General features: G+C 34.5%; 1 long non-coding RNA gene across 2 annotated transcripts in view; it reads right to left on the bottom strand.

Annotated features, from left to right (window-relative positions):
- Positions 1-881: 881 nt before the first annotated feature.
- The window catches only part of LOC121156762, a 246426-nt gene continuing 235049 nt past the window's right edge, over positions 882-12258 (bottom strand). Inside the window, exons 7-8 of one of the 2 annotated variants that reach the window (XR_005883920.1) lie at positions 2805-3413; positions 882-1104 (exon numbers count right to left, since the gene is read on the bottom strand). This is a non-coding gene — a long non-coding RNA (uncharacterized LOC121156762). The remainder of the gene's footprint in view (positions 1105-2804; positions 3414-12258) is intronic. The other variant, XR_005883921.1, reaches the window with a different exon arrangement.

Below are 12258 nucleotides of genomic sequence, written 5' to 3'. Positions count from 1 at the left end.
TCATATGTGTCTATAGCTGGAATGATACTAAAATTTACAGTATTCTGATGAATTAAATTAAGCTAAAATCAATAACATGCGACTAGCACATCACTGTTTTTTGCCTAAAATTTGCCGTCCAGATGCATTTTATAAAAATAATATTTTGTCTTTACAAATTTAAATGTATTTTTCAAAAATACTTAAAATATATCTCTATATACATTTCATATTTTTCAACAAGTTGTGCAAAAATAAATTGTCAAAAATATTTTTAAAACATCAGACAACAAACACACAAATGAGTAAATATAAAGCTGGCCACACACACTCAACTTCAATTAAATTGGAAGTTGGATAGTCATTGTTCATTTCATTAATATCCACAACCATTCAGCAATTCTCAATTTTATCTTTGCTGTGAAAACTAATACTAACACATTCCAGGTTTTGAAATAAAATGAAACATGTATTAAAGGCTTTATATAGACAATTTAGTTCACATAAATTCTCCACATTATTTATTTTCCAACTGTTCCCAAATGAATGTAAAATTATAGTAAATAAACAACAGTCATGCATTCAATCATAGCAAAAATATTTCAACATATATCTATAATTTTTGAGATGTGAAATAAAAGCAACACTGGTGCTGAAATTTTATCCTAAATACCTAAAGAATGTAAATGGTGATTTCCTTGTCTTAATAGATCACGAAGAAAGATTTAAAAAGCATGACTTTTCTCCCCATCCCCCAGAATTCACTTTCTTCATATGACCATATAGTAAGAAAAATTTAAAAAATATATATATCTTTCTTTTCCTTTGAAAGTTTCTGTTTAAATGTACTGCACCTATGTGCAGATTTATATTTGAAGGGATATAAACTATACATTAGTCAGAAATTTGGTCATACGTGAATTCTCACATGAACACCATCAATGAAAATTCTAACAGTTAGATGCATAAAGAACACAAAATGAATTCTTTCAATCAAGCACTTTCAAAAGAATTTTCTACTTAAAAATATTAAATTTGAATTGTTCTTTTTTGTATATCTTTACCTGAGATGATTTTCTCCTATGATCAATTTCTTCACGTCTCATATTCACTTTAAGTTTCTGCCTAAAACAACCACAAAAAGAGAAATATCAGACAAGTGCTGCCTAGAAGAAGCATCTGAATACGTGGTGGAAATGAAGGTAGTCGATCGAGAAGAAAACACAATATCAGAATGGGCAAACCTTTTAAAGTATCAGGAAAAAAAATGTCTTGGAAGATTCATAGTGCCCCACCCAAGGCTACTCATATGACATATAATGTGGTTTCAGAGTTTGTACTTATGCCTTCATTTTGGTTGGTGTTGTTTTCACAGTAACAGTTTTGAAAGTGAAAGGAGGATGGCTGTTACAGGAGCGACTGGGTTTTGCACAATGAAGCAGTGAAAGCCGAAAACAGATTTGGATTTGGCATGGAGCTTAATAAGATAATTAAGACTGTAGAGATTATTCGCTACTAAAAATAACATTTAAAACAATTTTTAACTCCAGGATCTTGAAACATGAAAACAGGTTTATTAGTATTAATTAAGCCCATCAAAGTTGAAGTCCCATTAACAGGGGCAGTATGGAGAAGCAAGAGCTATTCTGAAAATAATTGGTAAAAAATAACCAACACAACTGGTAAACCATTTTACTTAAATGTTACATTTTTGATTTTTGTATTTTCGCATACTTTGTGATAGAATAATAAAGTAGAAGGCAAAGTTTATCAGTCCTATGGTATTATGGTATTATTTGTTACCATTCATTTTTGTACACAATAAAATGTGTATTTCAAAACAGTGTAAAGTTTTCTATATGAGAAAGTTCTCTAATGAATATATTATATCACCAATCAATATATAAATTTTAGTCTTCATTGCTATTTGTTGTCTGCTTCAAAAGCAATTCCTCTTCTTTAAAATCTAATATGTTTAGAAACATTTTTTTTTTATCAAATTAAGATAGGTGGAATGAATCTGCTATTTCTTCCAAACTGAACAAGGCAAAGCTGGGTTTTGCTATAAAATGTCTAAATTGCTTAGCAATTTACCTCTAAAAGACAAAATAATTAGAATGCAATGTACTTAACTGCAGAGTCACTGCATTACTTTGAACTTAAATCAAGTTTGAACGTACTTTTCCCCTATGAAATACGGATTGGATAATATTTCCGACGCTTTTTACAACTGCTCTAGGACAAAGATTTCTTTCCAAATGTTTTTTGAAAGAGACTATTATTGTGGAAGAACCTTCTCTTCTGTTTAGCAACTGCAAATATCTTCATTTCATCCCTATCTCTGTTGATTGAAATCCTTGCAAATAATTTAAAAATCACACTTTCCCAAACTAATTTTATTTTCAGTCTTGTAATGCATATTTTCATGTGACCACTTTTTAGAAATCCAAAGCTTTTTCTTTAAAATTTCAAACTATGAATAATATGATTTACTTTCTTTACCTTCTAGATCAAAACACTCACTTTTTTTTTTTTTTAAGCAAAAATGAAACCTGTACGGAGAGCACAGATATCATTTCAATTTCTGTCCAAAACTTCTGGGTTTAGCAAAAATAAAAATGTATACTTTCTTTTCCATTTAACATGTTTATATATTTTACTTCAATTTCTATTCCAATCAGGGTTAGAGCCAAGGAGCAAAAAGAAAAAGTTAAGAAAAGTAAAGTAAAGTGGGTGCTAAGTTAATAAGAGTAAATTGAAAGTTCCAAGTTCCCATGTTATATAAGAGAAGACTTAAAAAAGAAACAATAACAAAAAAATTATACCTGATATGGAAGGTGCGATTTCACCAAGTGCAAAATACCTTGCTAATTAAGCCATAGTTTTGAAATAATGAAAGTAAAGAAGGTTCGTTTGGTTATGTTGCCTTAAAAAGCTGCTTTACAAAGCCCGAGGTCTCTGAAGTTACACAAGCCAATGTTTGCCTCTTTAAAGTTTGTTTTGTTTTGGATTTTGGCTTTTTTTGTTTTGTTTTGTTTTTGTTTTGAGCAGGAGCATCTCATCTCATTTTTTGTTTGTTTTTTCATCACTCTTAGATGCAGTAGGACAAACTCAGACTTTTTTTTTTCCTTCAGGGCTCCTGTTATTTCTTAGCAAAGAAGTATCAGGGTGCTTGTCTTCTTTTTCTTCCTTCTCGGTATTCCAGGCACAAAGCACTGCGCAGAAGCTGCACCAATCCTTGCCGTCACTGGCAGCAGAAGGCTAGAAGGTGGGAGATACCAGGAATCCTTCCAGGCTGTGCTCACTTTAGAAATGAGGATTGCACACGTTGGTCTCCTGAACCAAAGGGGTGAAAAGGCAAAGTGCCAGTTTGCTACAATGCTTGCAATGATCAGCTCACTGCTGCTGTCGTCCTGTTTGCCCAGTTCAAATGCCTGTTCATTCAAAACCAAATAAATAAATAAATAAATAATCCAACTACTTGGATTCTTCAGCAAGCAGACAGGCTATTAACATAAAAAAAAAATCAGCAGTCCTATGAGGCAAAAACAAAAGCACAGACACTTTTAGCATTTACTTGTTATTCCTTAATATTCTGTTATTATTTTCCCTTACTCCCTTTCTGTTTCTCTCTCTCTCTCTCTTTAGAGATAAGCAGCAGAATTTATCAGGCGTGAAAGGGACAGCCTCCTGGTGGCCTGCCAAAAACCCGGAATAAAGGCGAAGTTGTGCTTCAAAGCTTAGTTGCTTGCTGAGTCTGGGTAAAGTCAAGTCTTAAGATCCACCATTTTCTGAGCCATGCTAGAAAAGAAGAAAAAAGTCAGGAGCGTTGCTGCTTTCCAAGTCTCCGTTGGCACCATCCCAAATCTCAGCCGTAAGGTCACATGATTCTCTGCCAAACGTAGAGTGCATTCCCATCAACCACTCTGCTGATACTGCGAAGGCAGCTATTGTCTTGTTTAGTCCCAAAGTTCAGCCCACTCTTCATTGAATTAGCTGAAAAACGCATCACCTTTGGGGGCTGGGAGTCATGGAAACGTCTACCTGGCAAGCTGCCCACTTTTTCTGCCCATCAACCAGAGATGGAATTGTGCTGCCTAATGCAATGATGACTTGGAATGTGAAAAGTCGCCCAAAGTGAATCTGATTCTTGCAACGCCTGTTTCATTCGCACAGAAAACTCTGGCTTCTTGTAGTTAAGAAGAGGAAAAAAAAAATCTTGCTACCAAATGTAGCAAATAAAGGTCTGAACATGCCTACACTGCAACTTTATTTTTCAACACACCCAAATGGTTCTAAAATGAAGAGACAGAACGCACTGCAAGTTTTCTGCATTAAAGGCTTCCCTGCCTCTCTCTCCTTTTCCACAAATGAATGCAATAAACTCAGGACATGTGCTTTAGTTTCTCACTTTAAAATTTAAAAGTCTTTACGTTTCATCCTTGCTTTTTATTACTTTCTGATTTTATCTGGCACCAATTTTGCACTACACAATATCCTCTAACCACAGTGGGTATGCATTATTGCTGTAATCTCCAACAAAGTGGTCCCCTGAGAGAGTCGGTTGTCTCTTCAACTACACTAAACGCTGAAACTCGGTCTTAGGGTAATCTTCACCAGCACCTAACACAGCTGCTGTGTAAGTTTGCTGAAACTGACATATGTGAGATGCACTCTTTCTGTTCATTCGGGGGCCACAGTTTGCTGTGTGGCATGAAAGATGCCTTTGCAAGATGCAGAGAGTATATTAAATGCTCTTAAGCAATAAAATGAAATAGCTCCCCTCTCCCCAGTGAATTTCCATTCCAGCATGCAATGAAAGTTTCATGTACAAACATTTCTATACTTTCTAACAAAAGTGGAAGAAATTAAATGTTTCACAATTTCCTTGAGCAGAATTTGAAGCCAAATAGGAAAGTAAGCACTGTTAGCATTTAAGCCAAACACATTCAGTATTAGTTAAACAAAAAAAGAAAAAGAACATATTACCCTAAGCACGTAAGCAGAGCAACACAGCAATGATTGGGTAATTTCTATTTAAAGTATAATTGCTTTGTAAGAAATGAACAAACTATATTCACTATCTTATCAAAATGATGATTTAACATTCCTCTTTCTCCAAGGCATACATGTGTTCACTGCACAATATTAAATAGAGATTCCAAATGACAAAGCATGATTTTCCTAATAAAAGGAAATCTCCAAAAATGAGAAAGATTCATAGATTTAAAACATACATTCTAAAAATAGCTTATTTTTTTTTGTGCATGACTTTCTGGTCACTGTTTTTAAAAGCTATTGGATAGAATGTTTACACCCACACCCACACACGGGATCCATTATAGTGTTCTTCTCATTTGTAATTTAAAATATACACATTTCTAAACCATAAAGAAAAAGCTTACATGTGTGCTGAACTTAAAATTTCTGTCTTCAAAATTATGAGGAAATTTTGTTAGTGTTTTGCAATACACGTAAGGAGGTTTAGTGGGGAATCAACAGGAGAGATATACCTACCATACCAGCCCTGTGCACTAAACAAAGGATATACACAAACACTCAAAAACAAGGACATTTGAACTTGAAGTTCCCATTTACTTTTTTAGTAGGGATTAAATGGTGTAGGGAGAGTCTTGTGATAGGCATAAGGGAACAAAAATGAATCAAATGAATGTGACTCCCAAAAGGATTCCAAGTCTCAAAACAACATGTACTAATGAAACAATTTGTTAAGAAAAAGTTACTAGACACTGGAAAGTGGAAATGAAGTGAATATTTGAAAATAAATTACAGATGGAGATGGTGTGTCTGCTTAAAAATTCTCTTTTGTAATTAAATATTCATTAATTAGTTTTTCAGGATTCTATTTTTTTTTTTTTTACTTTCTTAGAGAACCTAAAGTGAAAATTGCATGCTGCGCTCCTAACTAAAAATATAAATAGATGGGAAGGAAAGAAACAAAAGACTCAGGCTTCTACAAGGAGAGACTGTAAGGTTCAACTAAAACACATCTATGTTACACAGAAAATAAATGGAAGGAGATTCTGGGACAATGAAAAGAAGATAGCATAGTAGCAAAGAACTGCAGAATCCAGAACACTCCAGGAGAATCAGTTCCTTAGATTCTCCTTTTGCCCTATAAAACTGTAACTCAGGAATGGCAACTGGTTTTAAGAGAAACATCTGCACAAAAGCCCTGTTCTCCCTTGTCAAGACAAAAAAAAAGTATGTGTGTGGGGGGGTGGCAGCCGAGAGACAATGAGCCCATAATCCCCAGAATAATATAAATTTGCTCCACTTAAACACCATAGAAAATTCTTGGGTCCAATCAGAAGTCACTCCTGCAAGGTCAAATGAGGAGCATAGGCACCAGTACTTGCCAGAACAAAGTATTCCCAGGCATAAGGCCTGCTCAGGTAGAGACCTGTGACTTCCATCCTGTTGAGAGGTGAGTGGGTAACAAATCTTATTTTCTTCTATGCAGGGTAGAAGTTACATGGGGAACCTTGACATTTTTATGCAAACCAACAGTGAAGAAACTGCCCACCTCCATACTCAGATGGTTTTAGAGGAGGTCGGTTGGAGAGGCAAACATTAGAAATTATATCCTCTAACCTCAAGACTGGTGAAGGCTGCAATGGAAAAAATAATAAGCCATTTTTATCCAGGAAGTAAGGAACCATTCCTTCTCAGATGGCATCAGTGGAGAATTACTCAGGAAGAGGATATGTCACCCTCATTCAACAGTAACAAGAAGCTCTCACACCTCAGATATTGATGGTGGCCAGGCAGGGACATTAATATCAATATCAGGACTGGTAGCCACATTTAATGGTGGCACAGCAGCTCATCTTCCCCATTCCTTGGTGAAATGGTATAAGTGGATGCAAACGAATGAGAGATATAACTTAGTCTGTGATACACAACATGCAAAATGTTCAGATTTTCTTTTTAAAGATGTATTTGTTTATTTATTTATTCACTCATTTATTTAATAGGTAGAGCAACAATGGAAAGAGAGTGATCTTTTACCCACTGATTCATTCCCCAAATAACCACTGATTCACTCCCCAAACAACAAGAGTCAGGGCCCTGTAACTTCCTCTCAGTCAGCTTCCCAAGTATTTAGTCCCTCTTTTACTGCCTTCTCAAATGTGTTGCCAGATAGCTGGATCATCAGCACAGCAGAGAAGTTAGGACTCAAACTGGCAGTCTGACATGGGATGCCAGCACCACATCCAAGATGATCTTACACTGAATATGCAAAAGAAATAAACAATATGCAAATAAGACATAGAGATACTAGCAAGCTCTCACTGAACTATAAAGCAGCCATCAGTAAAACACTTCAACAAATAGAATTACAGTTGAAATAAATTTATAGATAGAATTAGCAATAAAAAATGAGGGACAAATGATAATCACATGGAAATTGCAGCATTGAAAATTATTGAAAATCAAACAACTCAATGGACATACTCAAGAGCAGAGTGCAAGGGCAGAAGGAAGAAGCAATGAACTGAAAGAACACTAGAATTATTCCATCTGATCAGTGAGAGGAGGAGTACTGCAAAAGGAGGAAAAATGGGATTTCAAGCAACTGTAGGGCCATAATAAACAGATTAAACCCTTGTGACGTTAGAGTTCCATGAGAAAGAAGGTAATAAGAGTCAAAAATGTTGAAGATAATAATGGCTTGAAAGTTCTGAAATTCAGTAAAGACCAGAAAAAAGCAAAACAAAGCAAAGCAAAAATTGTTGAAACAAAAGTACTACCAAAGCACCATTCCATACCCATGAGGAACACCTTACAGGAATGACGGAAAAAGCAAGACATAAGACATTATCCTCTGATGAAAACCAAGGAAATTGTTACCAGCAGGATATCCAAAAGAAGTAGATCATATGGCTGGGTAAACAAAGGGAATGGAAACTTTGGCTTTGGCCAGAGGAGTGGAAGTGCTTAGACACCAATATCTTATGCAAAGGCTAGTTCAACTTCTTTGAGCTTCACTTGCAATCTAGCTCCCTACTAATGTATCTAGAAAATGCAGCAGAATATAGCCTAATTATTTGGTCCCCTGCTATGAATAATGGAGACTTGCAAACAGTATCGGGATCCTGTCTTGGTCTGATACAGCCCTGGCCACTATAGTCCTTTGAGGAGTTAATCATCTGGTGAAAGAGCCTTTTCTGTGAAACTCTGCCTTTCAATTAAATAAATATATCTTTAACACAAGATCAAAGAAAGAGCTATGGAAATTTACTGCAAAAAATCAGCAAAAACAAATATGTATAAATATGATCAATTCTCCTCTGTCCCTGCAATGGACAGCTGAAGGCAAGGAGCTAATATACTCCCGATCTCCCATGTTCTTGCAAGGGCCCAAGCTCTCGGGACACTCTCTGCTTCTTTCTGAGATGTAGTAGCATAGAGCTGGATCAGAAGCAGAGCAGCCAGGACTCAATCTAGCAACTATGCAGTATGCCAGCACTGCAAATAGAAGCTTACCCAGTTTTGCCACTGTTCAGCCCTAACAAGGGTATTTCAAAATTATCAATTCCAACTTTATTCTTTTATAAACATAGAAACTAAATATTATATGACTTCTAACGCATGGGATTATTTTAATGTAGTCTTTTAAAAATATGACTTTGTTACTTTGAAATATCTCAACTTTCTCAGATCCAAAGGTTTCAAATTCCAGAGGCTACCAGATTTATTTGGAATTTTGCTTTGTTTCCCTTTGAGACCACACACATTAGATTACAATTACCTGAAATCATGTAATTTTAGGTTTAAAAACCCATCACACTAACAAATTCAAAATGTTAACTGTCTTTTCATCATCTCAAATGTATTCTATGGAGAATTAGAAAAGATAAATCCACCAAGTTTAACATCAATACACCCAAGGAAATATGCTATAAATTAGTATTAGTTGTCATTTTAGTTTGACTATCAGAAAAGATCTTATGTTAATGACACAACGGTTACTTTATTTTCTGCCACAATCACAGCTGAAGCGCATCTCTTCAGCATTACAGACTTGGAAGGTCTCTTGATCACTTAGGAGTTTAATCCTTATATATTAACTGGTTCACATTGTAAATGGATGGCAATTCAGAAAAACTTTCATTTTGTAGAATCAACATTTTTATTACAAATGAGGTATCAAAGTCATAAATATCCAAAATTCTTTTCCACTTAAATAGGAAATAGCACTAGGCTTTTTAAATTTTTTTTTTTTGCTTAAGGTCAAATGGCTGGCTGACTGCTAACTGCATCAAATAAAATAAGCAGTAAAGTCTTTGGAAACCAATAAAGCTCAACACCAAGCATCCAATAACCAGTCTCAGATTTGAGGAAATAACTGAGAGTGATGCCAGCAATGGTACGACGCTCAGAAGTATGACCACCTTTTCAAGATTAAAAGGAACAAATGAAATGTACCTTTCTTCAATGAGTGTCCTTTAATTTTTGAAAACAGAAAATGATTTAAACAGAAAGAATGCATATCTGCCTCTGTATTCAGTTACAATCCAATAAAGCTATTTTTATGTTTTATTTAAGTCATCTATTACTTTAATAACACAAAGAGAATAATATGTAAGCAAAATCAAAAGAAATATTCAGACTTGCTAAGTGTGCACTTTGGTTTAAAACATCGGTCAATCTGAAATCAAGCTTGTTCTAGAAAGCATAACTTTGACTATATATTGAAGAACAAGAAAGACAATTTGAACTACTGATTCAAGGAATCATGAATGAAGTCAGCGTTGCATTTTGGCCGTGATTCAAGTCCGTGCTGCTGAGATTCCAATCCAGCTATCTGCTAACGAGCCTGGGAAAGCAACAAAAGGATGACCCAAGTACTTGGGCCCCTGACTCTAATCTGGGAGGCTTGGAAGAAACTCCTGGTTCATGGCTTTGGTCTGGCCCACTACTAGTTGTTGTGTGCCACTGGGAGTAAACCAGAGAACGGAAGATCTCTCTCTGATTCCCTCTGTCTTTGTAGCCCTGCCTTTCAAGAAGACAAGTGAATCTTTTTTTTTTAATTAGTATCATTGTTAATTAATTTTATTTACTCTTTCATTTCAGAAATAGTGCATTAAAAATCATTGGGTTTAAGTGCAAATATTGAATGATGATGGTTTCTAGGAGGTACATTTCCTGGATATTTATTCAATTTGATGTGATCTTCTTAAATGTTAACATGTGCACGTGTATGGAAAATTCCTTACATATGTTGAGCAAGCATGGTCAATATGTTTCAATTCAAAAGACTTATTGCTTACATTCTTCTACAAAATTCTTTTCTGCTTATACACAATAACAAACATCTATGTTTATATTTCTGAGATGTTATCAAGATATTTCAGAATTTATTCTCAAACTTTCCTTTGCTATTCCCTTTAGTGCCATTTGTTCACTTTATTACTGAAATACCCCTTCCTTTAAATAAAAGTAGTTAATTTTTAGAAGTCTTTTTCCAATATTTTTAATATTGTTCCAATATTTACACATATTGGTAGTAATGGGGAAAAGCATTAACTTGATTCAAATAAATGCTTTTTAAAAAACTGTGGAGTTACTGCGGAAATCTTCAAACAGAAATGAACACACCAGCACGCTCTACATCATTAACAGAAAAACATCAGCACAACCTGGGGAAACTGTGAAAAAGGATTCTACAGAAGAGATTACTTTGTTGAAACTGAAAGTAAATTAGATAATTGCTGACTTTTTTTTTACATTGTAGCCCTGAATGTCATTTAATCCATTTGTTTTTACTGTTCTCTACTTTGCAATAACCATTTAGGTAATAATTCCTTTGTTAACTTTTTAAAGAATAAAAGAAATTCACCTGAAGATGCTAGAATATAGTATACAGTATTAGGTAATATTATCTTATACAGTAATTTATAAGTCTCAGAGTTTTATGATCATTTAAAATATTTATTAAACAGCAATCTATCTTTAGTGATTTATGCATACATATGTCATATATGTAAAATATTTAAAATAGTCAAATATGTAAATATGCAAAGCAATGCAAATAATTGTACTATTATTGTCTATTATAAATCAATGAAGTAAAAGTTGCAATGACTAAAATACTTACTTAAAGGTAATATATCCATGATATAAAACCCAGGAACTAAAGTAATTTGATTCCTTCCTGTGGGGTTTTTTTTCACAAGACACACCATGTGTATGTGTGTTTTAAATTAAATCTTTTAGTTTATTTAGCAAACCATTTCTTTCTTTCTCCCCCCTGCCCTACTCTGCCTGTTTATCTCTGTTTCTGCCTGTGGCCATGTCTCTCCTAGGCCATGTACAATGACAGTATGATGGGGCTAGGACCCGTTCAATACACAATCGCTTTTCTCTATATTGGATTGAAGTTCAGACCACTAGAGCTGCTATGGGAGTAGGATAAAAATTCACTGAAAATAAATCAAGGTAACTAATTTGAAATACTGCTGAAATCTGAGATAGCTAAACTTCCTTTTGCACAGAATAATGCAGAAAGGGCATTCAAAGTTTGGATTTAATAACTTTGGGGAAAAAGAGTCACTAAGAATCGAAGTAATCCAAGTGAAGTCGTACAACAACCCAGATGCCACCTGGAACACCAGCATCCTATATTGCAGCACCTTAGTTCAAGTTCCAGTTCTATTTACAGTTCAACTTCTCATTCAAGCAAATCCTGGAGGCACTGGGGGTGACTCAAAGCTGCCACTCCTGTGAGAAATCTAGATTGAGTTCCTGGCTCATAACCTTGTGTTGTCACAGTCCTGGTTTGTATTTGGGTGATAGAGGATGGAAATTCATAATCTCTCATTCTCTCTCTTTCTTTCTTTCTCTCTCTGTCTCACTTGTGCATGTGTGCATGTACAGTGACCCTCTTTGCTTTTCAATTAAAATTAAATAAATTTAAAATTGATTTTAAAAAAAGGAATCAAATTGAGTTATACAGTTATCCATGCTATTAAATAAACATACCAAAATTTATTTCTGTGATCTTTTTCCTCAACAAAAAATTCACTTTAAAAAGTACTTAATTCATAAATTTTCCCAGAAAGTTTTGACTCTGTATGCCTATTGATAATGTCTCCAACCATCAAATATAAATGTATGCAAATCAGATCTCCTTATACTTTAAATATATGTATGGCTAAACTTGAAAATAAGATTGAGTTCTAAATTTTATTAATATATGCCCATAATCTCAGATTAACTATTTTTAAACTATAAATATTTGCAGCAGTCCTT

Source organism: Ochotona curzoniae, unplaced genomic scaffold, assembly GCF_017591425.1.
Source record: "Ochotona curzoniae isolate NIBS_2020 unplaced genomic scaffold, NIBS_Ocur_1.0 contig_3498, whole genome shotgun sequence".
Taxonomy (NCBI): domain Eukaryota; kingdom Metazoa; phylum Chordata; class Mammalia; order Lagomorpha; family Ochotonidae; genus Ochotona; species Ochotona curzoniae.
Note: the sequence above shows the minus strand (reverse complement) of the source record. Positions and strands in the feature narration are given on the sequence as shown.